General features: G+C 37.0%; 1 pseudogene; it reads left to right on the forward strand.

The window, feature by feature from the left end:
* The first annotated feature begins 1917 nt into the window (after nucleotides 1-1917).
* LOC117708044 (small nucleolar RNA SNORA17) lies at nucleotides 1918-2041 on the forward strand (annotated as a pseudogene).
* Nucleotides 2042-14669: the final 12628 nt, after the last annotated feature.

Below are 14669 nucleotides of genomic sequence, written 5' to 3' on the forward strand. Positions count from 1 at the left end.
GAGTATCTTGCCAGAAGTACAGTTCTTTAGAGCTGAGCGGCCTAGCACTATAGAAAATCACCCAGGAAACTCATCTAAACTCTTCGTCCCCACATCAGGGAAAATAATACTACTGGAATTAGATAAGGCCAAAGAATGTGCAACCAAAATAGGCCATAGTCTATGTAAACACAAAAGAATCAAAGCCCAGTGTGGAGATGTTGGGTTGAAATACAACCCCATCCCTAGGAATCGGTGAATGAATGGTCATTTTTAGGTATGAGATAGAAAGACGGTTTTATTTGGCCCTATTCCAGGAGAAGATAAACATCTGAGAATATTTAGGCAGCACAAACTAATCGTAAAAATCTTTTGAAAAATGCAAAAGATGTTCTTATATACATTGTCTATGAGAGTGCTATTTGAGGGTCATTATCATCATCATTATTATTAATATTATCATTAATGTATGCTCTGTGTGTGTGTGTGTGTGTGTGTGTGTGTGTGTCTGTGTGTGTATACTTCTGTTTTCCATTTAGTTAAAGGTTGACATCAATGTGTATAATACTGGGTAGAGTCATGTCTACCTGTGACTATTAAACTGAACCATAGATACCAGTATTGTGCTACATGTGCAAGTTAGAATGAAAATAGAGCAAATGCTTGAAAAAAACTATAAATGGTTTCTGAAACAGAGCTTAGATTTATTGGCAGTAAACTCAGAATGAAAGCACCAGAGTCATGGTATTGAAAAAAAAGATTGTGAAGGAAAGGAAAAAAGAAGAAAGGAAATGATGACTGAGCAAGAGAAGGCATGCTATGCTAAAAGAGAGGGCTTTAGGGATTCATATATGATAACTCAATCCATTCAGATTTGAGTTTGTGACTGACTGTGTTACTGAAGCTTAGTAGAATTCAGAGTGCTTAGAGTTGAAAAGATAAACGACTACAAGCAAGTGGCACTATGTCTGAAGGCACCTTTTCAATACAAATATCAGAAACACGTTGTTTATTTTTCTTGTTTTTATACTACTTATCTCTGCTATTGATTAATTCATTTATACTTTTGGGGCGATAGTTGTTAAGAGTGCAATGAAAGTACTTGGCGCTTAGCACAGTGTAAACACTGGTTAAAAACAGCAACAAAATTCTTTTACTAAATCACATCTACTACAAAATAGTTCAGTGAGCAATGAATAGGTCAACAGTAGCAACATGTAGACGCTACTTTTACAATATGTTTTATACATGTATGACTTACCAGAACAGATTCTGAAGTAGAGTGGGCAGAAATTATCATTTTGTTGTAACATGCAAGACACAAGGTAAGACTAATTAATGTAAACTAACAATTAATGAAACAGGCATAGTTCATGAGACCCCATTACATTTTGTGTAATCTTTACCACAATCTCTAAACAGATAGTGAGACAGCAATAAATGCCCTTAATATTTTAACGTTTTGTTTGTTAATTGTGATTTGAACTTAGAATGCACTTTCTCCAATAATTTTCATTAGAAAATGGAGTATAGGGAATTCAATTAGTTTTTAGGTGAAAAAACAAACAAAAACAGACTTTATTTTTTAATGTTAAATGTCAATTATTTAAAGGATGTAGTTACTTACTGGCATTTTGGGTATCTTAATTCTTGCCTTTTCTTTAGACAGGCAGTTGCAACAAAATGAATATGTGAAGTGTGCATCTATGCATATGTATGTGTAACTCTTAGAGAGTTTGGAAGAAAGAAAGGGAGGAAGGAAATTATATAATAATATAAAAACCTTGAAAAATAAAATAAGTATCTAATAAAGAAGAACACAATTTCAATCAGAAAAACACATTAAAATAAAATAAAGTAAAATGTTTGTACATAAAAATACTGAAAGATGCTGTTAAATTTCTTTATTTGTGCACTTGGTGTTCAAGATTCAAATTTCCTTCTCCTACACTCAGTGCAGATATGGCTGCCATGTTACATGTGTGTCTGTAAGTGACAGAGAGCTATGTCTATGCTCAGTGTTGTGACCTATGAAAATCTGAATAATTAGTAGCCTGATGTTCTCTGAAAAAGAAAAAAAAAAAAAAAAGCCAACCTGAAATAATCACCAGTCTGGTGGCAAGCAAGCCCAGACTGGCTCCCAGGACAGGAAGAATGCTGGAGAATAAAAGAACCCCAAGTAGGTCCACAATCCCTGGGTGGGAGTGAACCTGAGACAGATGGCCACTTAGCCAAGCTGAGTGAGGAATGAACCCACAACAACCATAAGACTGGCACAATGGGGCCTGGATCCCTGTGCCTGAGAAGAAAGCCACTGTACAGGCCTGGGGTTTGGGGGATGCAAGTCATGCTCAAGAGGACCCCTACCTGTCATTATAGTGCATGAACAGAGCAAAGCACTCCTTACACCCCTCTTATCTTCACCTCCTTTTAGGATTCTATTAATGTTTATCCAGTCATAGTAGACAGTGACTTATTGACACCTTTGTTTCTTCATTATTTTTGTTGGAATTAGTTTCATTTTTCTACCTATTTATTGTTATTAGGATTGTGTAGATGATCTTAGCATACTGCACTCATTAGTTGTCTCATCTGAAAGAATGAGACATCTTAATTTCAGGAAGCCCAGTCCCTTTACAGGAACTTATGATAATATTTGAGGAATGCATCTCTGAAGACACTGCAACACTAAGCACAAAGTGACACATTCTTGAAAGAGAATAATCTGTGTTAATAAAATTCTAGTTCAGACTTTGGATGCCTAGAGAGTGATACTTCTATTGTAAAAATAATTTAGAAAATTCTCCTGAGTGTGAACAACTAGCCAGAGTTCTTATTTTTACACTGTGTTCAGGGATGGGAGGCTATATAGATGGGTGTTAAGGACCACTCTAGGTTTTCTTCTGGATAAATTTCATACTACTCACTGTTTCTCAGCATATAGATCTTTCCCCCAAAGGCATTTGCCAACTCTTAAGACTGAACTGAGTATCCTATCACTCCAATGAAACTCTGGAGAGATGAGCTTAGATTTTCTGAAACAGATGACTGACCTCTTCAAACTTAATCTGTTTGTAAACAGAAGCTATTGAGTAGATTGGTGAATTGAAGCCAAAAAAAAAAAAAAAAAAAATGCAGCAAAGACCACAACAGATCTCACGCAGCAGGCAACAGGATTATTTGGGGAAGGAGTTTACACACACACACACACACACACACACAGAGAGAGAGAGAGAGAGAGAGAGAGAGAGAGAGAGAGAGAGAGAGAGAGAGAGAGAGGAGAGAGAGATGGCCATGATGCATGATGTCTGGGACCTTTGAAGGAGCACATAGCACATGCACATAGAGAGAATTCACAATTTTTAGTGACTGAAAATGTGTTACTTTTGGAGGCTTGTAATGAGGCTAGTGGTGGCTGGTACTAGGTTACAATGGGCAGGCTGGCTGGTCCTTGTTTTACCAACAGAAGCTAATAGTGCAGCCTGCCCCACAGACATGTAGGGAGAATTAAAAGATAATAAACATAAAAGAAACATAGACACTGTCTCAAGACCAAGTCAGAGAAATGGAGATAGAAGTTCTCTTAATAACTTTACCTTTCCGTTTACTCCTCAGCCATCATTGGCCATGGGGAGTAGACTGTGAATACTAGGGGTTTCTATCTTATAACACTATGGCTAGTTCAGATGTTCAGATCTGTTATCCATGCAATGAAATTTTCTGAGTGCCAACCTCACTAATTGCACAAGAATGCAAGCCAGGTGCTCCTCCAAAGCAACATTTCTGAACGGAGAATCCCCATTTCTAAATTCAGATTGGCCATGATAGGGATGGTGTGACATGATTCCCTCTCTTAAAACAGACAACTTATATGTTGCCTTTGCAAGTGTCAGTTGTTACTGTGAGTGTAAGAATGTAAGGCGTGTGTGTGTGTGTGTGTGTGTGTGTGTGTGTGTGTTACTTCTTGTTCCTCCTTTGGGAAATATTTATTCTCCCTGACAAAGTTACCAAGGTTAATAACTCCATAATAATTAGAAACAGATCAGGAGTGAGGGTATGTCTATGTCTCAGCAAATTGGTAAATGCTAAGATCTTCAGGACAGCTGTTAAAGCTATTCAAAAGGACTCTGAAAACATGAGTTCAAAAATATATAACTTCTCAACTATTTAAAATATAAGGATGCAATATGAAATGTACAGAGCTTAACAGATCTAAAAGAACAGAGGCAGCTGCACTATAAGCCAGAAAGATACTAGGGAAGGGGATAAAGAGATTTAGGGAATGGTGATCACAGGACAAGATTCCACGCAGTTAAGGCTTTGTTTGTCCTTACAGTGGCAGGAAGATTCCTGGTCAGCCTGAGACAGAGGGAGTTCTGGTTCAGCCCCAGGCATGGTAGGAATGGTAATTTTAGGGCAGGGACTGGGTTCCAACCAGCTATCTTATTGTTTGTGCTTATCAAAGGCTGGCAAATCCTGAATATTTTTTCAATGTTGAAAAAATATGCTGCTGTCTCTAAGAATCAAGGGGCTAGGGTAGTGGGATGCTGATTCATGGGGATGCAGGACAATGACTGAATTGCTATTGTAATTAAAAGACTACTCTTTTGATCTGCAAGGAATGAGCTATCCAGAGAGCTTTTAGAATAGCAAATGAAACTGTCTTAAGCAGAACATACAGAGAATAATCTGGAAAGCTGTTGATCAGAACATAGGCTATCAGCTTGTAAACCAGGAGTTGACTTCATGGTATTTGTTTCACTTCTCCCAGACTCCCCCCTCTCAGGAATCTTAAGTTTAACAGTATGCTAAGTGAAGGGCTCTAACATACCTAAGCTTGGCAATTGGGGTACCAGCAGACCTTGCCCTCCCCTCTTTCCTCTCTCGTGTTAAATTATTAGATTCCCTTATTTAGCCATTTTCACATTCCTAAAGCTGGTCATTAAGAACTATTCTCTCATTTGGCCACTTCATAGTGCCTGACTCATTTAGAGCCTGAACCCTAAGTTTCATTCAGAACCTATCCTAGCTCTTCCTAACAGGGACTGAACCCCATCCTTTTTCTCTTTAAAAGTCACTTTTTAAATATATTTATTTATTTATTTTTATTAGATATTTTATTTATTTACATTTCAGATTTTATCCCCTTTTCTCATTCCCCCCACCTCTGAAATTCCCTATTCAATCCTTCCTCCTCCTGCTTCTATGAGGGTGTGCCCCTCCCACCCACCCACTCCCACCTCCCCACCCTCAAATTCCCCACACTGGGGCATCCAGCCTGCATGGGACCAAAGATGTTTCTGCCCAATTCAGATTCTGCCACCTTGCCTCTCTGTTTTGCTTAATAAAGAATCTTTTTGTGTTGGAAATTGGTGTTTGGGTGTGTTCTATGCCTAACCAGGTGATCTGGAAGGGACCACTTCACAGTGATTAGGTACCTTCACTTAGTTTAAAAAGGCATCATAACTCTGATAAATGTGAACTATTTCATCTATATGTGAAGATTAAAAAACAAAATGACAATTCTGATGTAGTCTCAGAAAGTTAAAAAAAAAACCTTCAGAAAGTTCAGAAAACAAAGATGATTTTGATTTGGATAATTTTTTTTGTCTCAAAAATATTTATTCAGAAAAAAAATAATCTCTTCCTGAAACTAGAAAAACATAAATATCTAATGTAACTTAGGTTTTGTCACCTACACTTTTGCTAGAGATTTACACTTTATTAATCAAAATTTAATTTTGTCAAATACTTCAGCTTTTTCCCTGTGAATTTCATATCTTATGACATGCATTTTAATTTCTTGAGTGTAAATTGAGTAAAATTTGGAATATTTTCATCTTTATACTCATTGTACTCTGGCTGAGTATTTTCTCTATAAATCTTTACTTAAACGTGGGGTTAACAGGACAGCTTCCTTCATGGAATTAATATCTATCAGTGTCATTTTGAAAGCAGAAGAGCTAATACTTAATTTTGATTTGGTGATTTTCTTCATACTTTAATGTGTTTCTTTCAAGATTCTGTAATCTGTCCTTTAAAGTGTTTAATTGTATCTTTCTTTCACTGATTACCATGCTTCAGAGGATTTTAAAAACACATTCACATTTATGTAATTTTGTAAAGCATGTTTTATACTTTTCTCCTTTTTTTATTATTGTGACATAGTCTCATTACTTTTCTGTTTGTTTCAAGTGTAGTAATTTTACTAGTTTTGTAAATAATTCTGGCTTTCGATATCCTAGAATTCAGTTTGAACTTTGGAGTTGTTTTGGAAGCAGCAGGTAGTCCATTTTCAAGTCTTTTGATGGCTTGATTGAAAAACAAACTAGCCAGAGTCTGAATTTTCTATGGGCAAATATATCCTTACATTTTATAACAGTAATTTTGTCTTTCATTTGTGATATTTTGTTTTTAGTGATGTGACTTGATATCTCTGCAATTCTATGTTGAGTTAAAGGCAAAATGGATAGTCTTTGCAACAGTTTCTCAAATGTGTTTCAAATCAGCTGGCAGCAGCACCTCTCCATTAAGCAGATCTTCCTAGTTTATAGTATTTATTCAAAAGCTCATTATTTTGCATTTACCTGTAGTGAACTATATTTGCCATGCATTAGTGTAGATACTTAGATATTCTCCATTCTGATGCACTCATTAGAATGTTGCTCTGTGCCTTGCTTTTCCTAGTCATTTAAAAATAAACAGCAAAAAGGCAGGTTAAAAGTAAACCATCTGACCTGGTTTATATTTTTATGACAGATAAGTTATGAGGAAAATAAACAGTAGAAAAAGAAATAATTGTGGAGTAAACTTGCTATCTTGCCCTTAACTTTCACATGAGTTCCATTCACTGTACATAACAATAATGGGAACTACCTAGAGGGTCTGAAAGGAGATAATAAAGCTTGCTCACACCTCCCACCCAATGTCTCACTGCCTCTGTGCTTCAGGTAAGACATATTGATGGGATTCAGGCAATGCTAACTGGAATAGTGTGAAGAGCAATGAAAATATAATTAATTGAATAAAGTACAATTCTTGCACATCATATAAATGAAAAGGCATTTATGAATTTTGAATTGATAATTTTTTTAATTTATTAAGATAAATTGGTAAATACAATAGTAGAAATCTGTACTGTAAGTACTACAATCATGGTGAATTTTTGTACTGTATTCTAATATAACCAAAAAGCTAGAATTCCCTTAATCTTCCATATCAATCATCCTTCCTGACCAAGATATTCTCTCAAGAAATAAGAGTAGATAGTTCAGGAAATTTTCTTGGTTTCATATATATCTAAAAAGCATTCCCTTTAAAATTGATTTGGAGACTATTTGTTAGGACTAATGATTTAAATATTAGGAATTAGAAGTAAAGGGAATGTCTTAGATTTGCATTCTGATTTTTGCAAACAATCCCTGGAAATTAACAACAAAAATGGGGACCAGAGAGATGGATCAGTGGCTGAAGTGCTTCCTACATAGATATGAGGGTCAGAGTTCAGACCCTCAGAACCTACACCAAAACACAACATGCAAGCAATATATGTCTCTATTCCAACTACTAGAGAGACAGTCAGAGGGGTTCCTGGCTAACCAGTTCGTCTTAGTAGATCAGTGAGCTCTAGGTGCAGTAAGGGACACCATCATAAAAAAAGTAAAGCCGAGAGTAGTTGAAGACAACACCCAGTGTCACCACTGGTGTGTGAGCACGTAACTTACACACACACACACAAACATGGGCACACACATGCACATATGCCTACATTTACACAGAGAGAGAAAGAGAGAGAGGGAGTGAAGGGGGAGGGGAAGGGGAAAGGTAGAGGGAGAGGGAAAAAGAGAGCTAGGATAAAAAAAAAAATGAGGTCCTTGGTCCCCTGAAGGCTGGATGCCTCAGTGAGAGGGAATTCTAGGATGGGGAGGTGGGAGTTGGTGGGTGGGAGGGGGTACATCCTCATAGAAGCAGGAGGAGGGAAGTGGGGTAGGGGGTTTCTGCATGGGAGGGAAATGGGAAAAGGGGATAACATCTGAAATGTAAATAAACTATCCAATAAAAAATTATTAAAGCAAAAAAAAAATAGCTTTGTGTTTGTGCCCATCATATAATAGAGTTTCCTGGACCAGTCTTAGATGGTGGGTTCTTCTTTTAGGCTATATAAACCACAGGTAAGTAGGAAAATGCTGATTTAAAAGAAAGATAAAGAAATACTTACCAATTATAGCTTTGTATATTGAAAGAGTTGTTATTCTCATATCTCTCAATAAAGTTTCATCTTCCTTTCAGAGTAGTGTGAGGCTGAACAGAAGATAAAGTTTCCTGTTTCATACTAGCTGGTGTTAGCATTTCCTGGATGACTGACACATAGACTCTGGAAATTTATACCAATTCTGAGATATAAAGACATTTAGAAAGAATGATAGCTGAGTTATACTAAAACCTTGGTGGGGACCTGTCAGATGTCATGAATGGGAAGGGATATTTAGAATAAAGGAACAGCTGTGAATTACTATAGTTTTATTTTTGTTGTTGTTTTCTACTGTGAAACTATTTGCGGTTTGATTTTACTAAATCACATAGTTGCACAGTTATGATTCAGGGGTTTGCAACCCATAGGAAGAACAGCAATATCAATTAAACAGAACCCCAGAGCTCCCAGGGACTAAACCTGGGACAGTTGTGTCAACTGTCTGTATATCAGCTTCTTCTTACTTTGACCATACCTGTCAGAATTAACTTGCGAAGAGACAATGCTTACTTTGACTCATGGATACAGAGAGGTGCAAGTTTATAATCAACTGATTCTGTTTCTTTAAGGTAACAGCATATTATAACAGAGGCATAAAGAGGAACAAAATACTTACAAGCAAAAACATAGGAGGGTCCCAGAGTTCACTTAAAGGAGCAGCCTTTTTTATTTTTTGTTACTGTTATTTAAATTTATTTTATTACTATTTATTAACTTCTTGTTTTAAAAGATTTTTAAATATTAGATATCTGCTTTATTTGCATTTCAAATGTTATCCACTTTCCAAGTTTCCCCTCTGGAAATCCTCTATCCCATCCTCCCTCTCCCTGCTTTTATGAGGGTGCTCTACCACCCACCCACTTACTTGTGCCTCTCCACCCTGGCATTCTCCTACACAGGACCAAGGGCTTCTCCTTCCACTAATGTTCAACAAGGCCACCCTCTGCTACATATGCCACTGGAGCCATGGGTTCCTCCATGTGCATTCTTTGGTTGGTGGTTTAGTCCCTGGGAACTCTGGGATTCTGGTTGGTTGATATTGCTCTTCTTCCTATAGGTTGCACACCCCTTCAGCTCCTTCAGTCCTTTCTCGAACTCTCATTGGGGACCCCGTGCTCAGTCCAATGGTTGGCTGTGAGTGTCTGCCTCTGTATTTGTCAGGCTCTGGCAGAGCATCTCAGAAGGCAGTTATATCTGGGACCTTTTCACTGGGCCCAAGCTGTAAAGGGTTTCAGCATCTCTCATTAATGCTAAAATGAAGGTCAAAACACATAGGCTTTGGAGTCAAAGTATAAATTCACAATTCTCTTATCAAGTTGTATTGAGTATCCTCCTCAAAGCTCCTTTTGTGAGGTGATTGTTTTTTAACTTGGATATGCTTTAGAAAACTTACTATAATTCTTTGCATCTAAACTTACAAATATATGAATGAGGTGAAAAAATTCAAATATTCTAAAGAGTTCATATATGAGGCCAGATGTATAAAATTTACCATATTCTGAAATAGTGAGTTCAAAAATCATTTACTCAACTAATAAGATATATGCCGCTAGACGGTTTCTACCTGCCAGCTTTTGTTGAGAACCAAATTAGCCCCACGTTCAGGTGCCAAAAAATGTTGAGGCCTAAGCTGGAGTCCCTGTTCAGGCGCCAAAAAATGTTGGGAACCGCACTAGTCCCATGTTCGGGCGGCCAAAAATGTCGCGGCCCGAGCAAAAAGTTGAGGCCCGGGCTGCCCCGAGTTTGGTGGCCACTGTATCCCAGTCCAAGCTGCCACTCTGGTCCGTGGGTCGGGGTTCAGCAAGAGAAAGAGAGTGAGGCCGGACTCGAAGAATGGAGACCAGACAGAATGTGTTTCAATCCCGTTTATTTTTCAGTCTCTCTTCCTCTCTCCAAGTCCCAAGTCCTAAGTTCCTAGTCCCTAGTTCCTAGTGCCTCCAAGTTCCAAGTTTCTTCTTCCAAGTGCCAAGTGCCTAATGTCTAATAACTACTCCAAGTTGTACTCCAAGTTGTACTCTCTGAAGTGTCTCCTAAAAGTGTCTGATTCTCTACCGTCTGCCTCTGCCTTTTATATGTCTCACTTCTAAGCCATGCCTTTTGGTCACACCTTTAATCATGCCCTTAGGTCTTGTCTCTAAATCTGATCTCTACACTTCTAAGTCACACTCTTAAGTTACACACCTTTAATCTCACACACCTTTAATCTCACACACCCAAGGTATCTAAACCAAGATTATCTGAATGTGCTCAGCTGTTGTAGGCTATTGTAATCCAAGTCTCATGTCAGCATATATGGCTCAAGATGGCTGCAAAGCTGATAGCCACTTTCTGCTAAAAGTCGGCCCCCAACAAGCTTTCAATAATGACACAGAGACTTATTATCTATTAATGATTAGGCCTTATAGCTTAGGTTCATTCCCAACTAGCTCATATAACTTAATTATCCCGTGTATTGTAATCTAAATTCTGCCTCATGGCCTGTTGCCTATCCTTCATTCCAGGTACCTGCTTTTTCCTCTGCTTCTGGTTGGTGAATCCCCTGCTTCTGATTCTTTCCCCAAGTTCTTATCTGCCTGGATATCTCACCGTTCTTCTCCTGCCCTGCTATAGGCCATCAGATCTTTATTAAACAAATCAGAAGGTGATGGAGAAAAAAATGTTTACAAACACTGAGACAGGTGATGCTTCATAGAAATTACAAACAATACCAAGTTCAGACAGTACTCAGCATTCTGTTGGTACAGAAACAAACATTTGCATTTGAATAATACAAAGACAATCTTTACAGTGTATGAAAATATTATTTTAACATCATATCTTATATTTTATACCATGTAACAAAGTCAAAATGAAACAACTCAAACACAATATTCAATGCACATATTTATGCAATTATTTTTTAGTTCTATTTAATCAAAGTCATTACTGTTAGAAGAAGCTTAAGACAGATGCCGAAACATGGTATATATGATCTAATTCTTCAATCACTTTTATTAGTAACTCAAAATCAGGCTGCTCCCAAGCAGTGAAAACCAATATGGCTGGCTCTAGAAACCTGCTATTATTTTTCTTTGTCAAGGAATCTTTATTGAATTATAGCCAGAATTAGACAGGGGGCACTCTTTTCTCAACAGAACCATCACTATAAACAAGTCTTTTAATGCTGAGAAGAATAACTTCAGATATCCTTAAGAATGATAATGTAAGTTTGGTGGATTGTAAAGGGAGTTTTCTTTTCTTTCTTTTTTTTTTTTGAAATTATTTTTTTATTGGATATTTTATTTACATTTCAGATGTTATCCCCTTTCACCATTCACCCCCTTCTAGAAACTCCCTATTCCATCCCCCCTCCTCCTGCTTCTTTGAGGATGCACCCTCACCTACCCACCCACTCCTACCTCCCTACCCTTGAATTCCCCCAAACTGAGGCATCCCATCTTCACAGGACCAATGACCTCCTCTCCCACCTATGCCCGACAAGGCCATCCTCCACTACATATACAGCTGGAGCCATGGGTCCCTCCCTATGTGTTCCCAGGCTGGTGGTTTAGACCCTGGGAGCTCTGGTTGTTTGGAATTGTTGCTCTCTTCATGGGGCCCGCAAAACCCTTCAGCTCCTTCACTGAGAAAACTCCCAGCGGAGTTTTCTCAACAATACAACAAGACATACTCTTGAAAAAAATTGAGTTGCTTTGGTATTTCAGATTAATGAGTGCTTAATTTTCTTCAAAATACAACAAGAGTTTTATATCAATTGTGTTAGTTTTAAAACCAAGACTATGAAATGACTAGATTTGTGTTAAATCATAAATAAAAATTCAAGTAAAAGTATCCTGAGTACATCAAAACAAATTTGTGAATGGAGTCTAAAGTATAGACAGATACATTAAAACACTGTGACCATGTCACCCTGGTACTAAATCACTGCCAGATGCTATTTTCATGCATCACTTAGAAGATACTTAATGCAGAATATGTTGAAAAGCTGTTATTGGGCTTTTTCAAAAGTACCCAAGAAATAGCCTTCTGTCCAATTGTGTTTTTTGTCAAGATAAAAATATTAGGCCTTTGAGATTTATAATGGTTTTCTTCTGAGTGAATATCAAGTATAGAAAAATTCTACTCATTTTTTGTAAATCAGTAAGTACTTGATGGCAAATATATGTAGAATAGATATCTACGAGTCAGGAGAAACAAGACATAGGGCAAGAAAGAAAATGCTTAGCTTTATGCCAAGGTTCTATTATAGAGGTTGTAAATATAAAGCATTGAAAGAAAATGATGTATTTTTACACATTCTGGCTTGAACATCACATACATTAAGGCCACCATGTGCACACTGGTGAATAAAGGCAAGGAACAGGTAATGGCCACAGACCTGTTACAAAGCAACTTGGTCAATCCCACATCCTCTGTCCACACAGAAATATCATCCCAATGTGCCCTGTCATGAGGGGTGGTGACTTGAGGTATCAAATGACAGAATTTAAAAAGAACATGTTGCATCCATTGTATAAATATTGTTTGTAGAGAAACTGTTTTTACATCACAGTGGGCAAGGGCTTGCTCATCTGTGAATCAATATGTATTTAATACTAGAGTCAGCTATACACCATAATGGAGGCCACATTTGGGATCGCCCTTAATTTATGGCCCAATAAGTGGATGTACTTTCTCAGCTGACCTAATTCCTGTTTTATTCCTTTAATGTTTTCAGACCTGAGAATTAAAGAGATAGTACAGCAAGATGTCAGTTTTTTTGAAATAGATAGAGTTAAACAAAGGACTGATAACCTGGCACACCCAGATGTCCTTGGGGGAAGATGTCAGGTCAAATCAGATTGAAAATGTAACCTAACAGGAATGGCAGAGAAAATATTATGTCAACCTCCTTCAAGCTCCATGAGCTTTTCCAGTTTTTAAGCAAGTGTAATGATATGTTTTCCACATTGCTGTGAATGTTGTTATGTAAATAAAAAAGTGAGTAGAGTTAGAGCTTCAAATACAACATATTGGAATATTACTTTATTATTTTGAGGAATAGTTTTAGTTCTGGTTGAATCATATTTCCAGAGTAATAAAAACGAAAGGAGGATAGAACATTTTTAAATAAATACTGTACATTTGAGTAGGGCAGACACACTAGTTCATGTATCATTTCTTCCATTTATTAGGTTATATCACGCTCTTATTATGGCATGAGATAATTACAACAATATTTTGTGTTTATGAATGGTGAATGTTATGCAAATGTCTTATGAGTATTCATAGCATGGTCTCTATCATTTACTTTGTAAACATTCATTTAGTGTCTATCATGTCCTAGGAGCATCATTATACAATAAGAAAAGGTATTTCAATACTTCAATCTGTAGCTTTGACACTTTGATATGCTCTACTACTTAGAAGGCATTACAATGTTAGTGTCAGGAGCCATAATAGGACAAGCTAATAACTATCAGATCATCATCCTGAAGAGGCCTGCTTTGGATTATTTTATAATCTGTGACAGGTGTATTCTTAATCAGCAAGGCTGTATGTGACTCATTTTTAGGAATGATTCCTGCTATTAATATGCTTTTCCTATTATTATTAAACAAATATAACAATCACTAAATAATAGCACACCCTTTGGAGCAGATCTCTGCAGATCCATTAAGATGTACTGTCTCATAGTGATGTTATATAGACAAACAGATGACTTCTTAAGTCTTAATGATGATCCTATAAGAATTCCTAAAATTATTTCAATAATTATTAAGCACTTTTATAGCGTGACTGCTTTTAGGTCATTTTCTGATAGTCAAAATTGTGATGAGAACTCTGCCAGTCTCCCAAGTGTCATCAGTTAATTGCTCTTAGATAGTAACCAGACTTTTTCCTACTCAGAGCACATTCCAAGAGGTTGTAAAACAATTAACCAAACGTCATTAAAAGGGAACTAACAATTTATTGTAGGTGCTGGGACAGAAGATAAAATATTGTCTGGGTTTACCTATACAAAACTTCACTAATAAATTAGTTACAGTTTTAAAGCTTCAGTGAACCTGTGGAACTAGACAGGTAATGGATGTTTAGCCAGATAATTATTCCTAATAGATATGCATGTAAATATTCTTTGTTGGAAATTTCTATTTCAATCTATGATTTGATTTTTGGTGTGAACTTGTGGTGAAATTTGTAACATGTGATCATATATTCTGAAAGATGTATAAGTACTGAGGATAAAGAAATGAGAGGCAGATAGAATAGAGAGAATTTTTCCCTTTTTCCCACATAGAGTAGAAATTTCCCCTTTCCCCACTTAGAATCTTTCCACTGTTCAAAGACAGAGAGTATATTTTTCAGGTGTTAGCTTCTCAAGGCTGCTGCTCCAAATGAGATCATTGTCCAGAGTAATGAGAGCAGTTGGGAATCTCTTCCCCTCTCTATTGCTTGA

This window comes from Arvicanthis niloticus, chromosome 4, assembly GCF_011762505.2.
Source record: "Arvicanthis niloticus isolate mArvNil1 chromosome 4, mArvNil1.pat.X, whole genome shotgun sequence".
Classification (NCBI taxonomy): Eukaryota; Metazoa; Chordata; class Mammalia; order Rodentia; family Muridae; genus Arvicanthis; species Arvicanthis niloticus.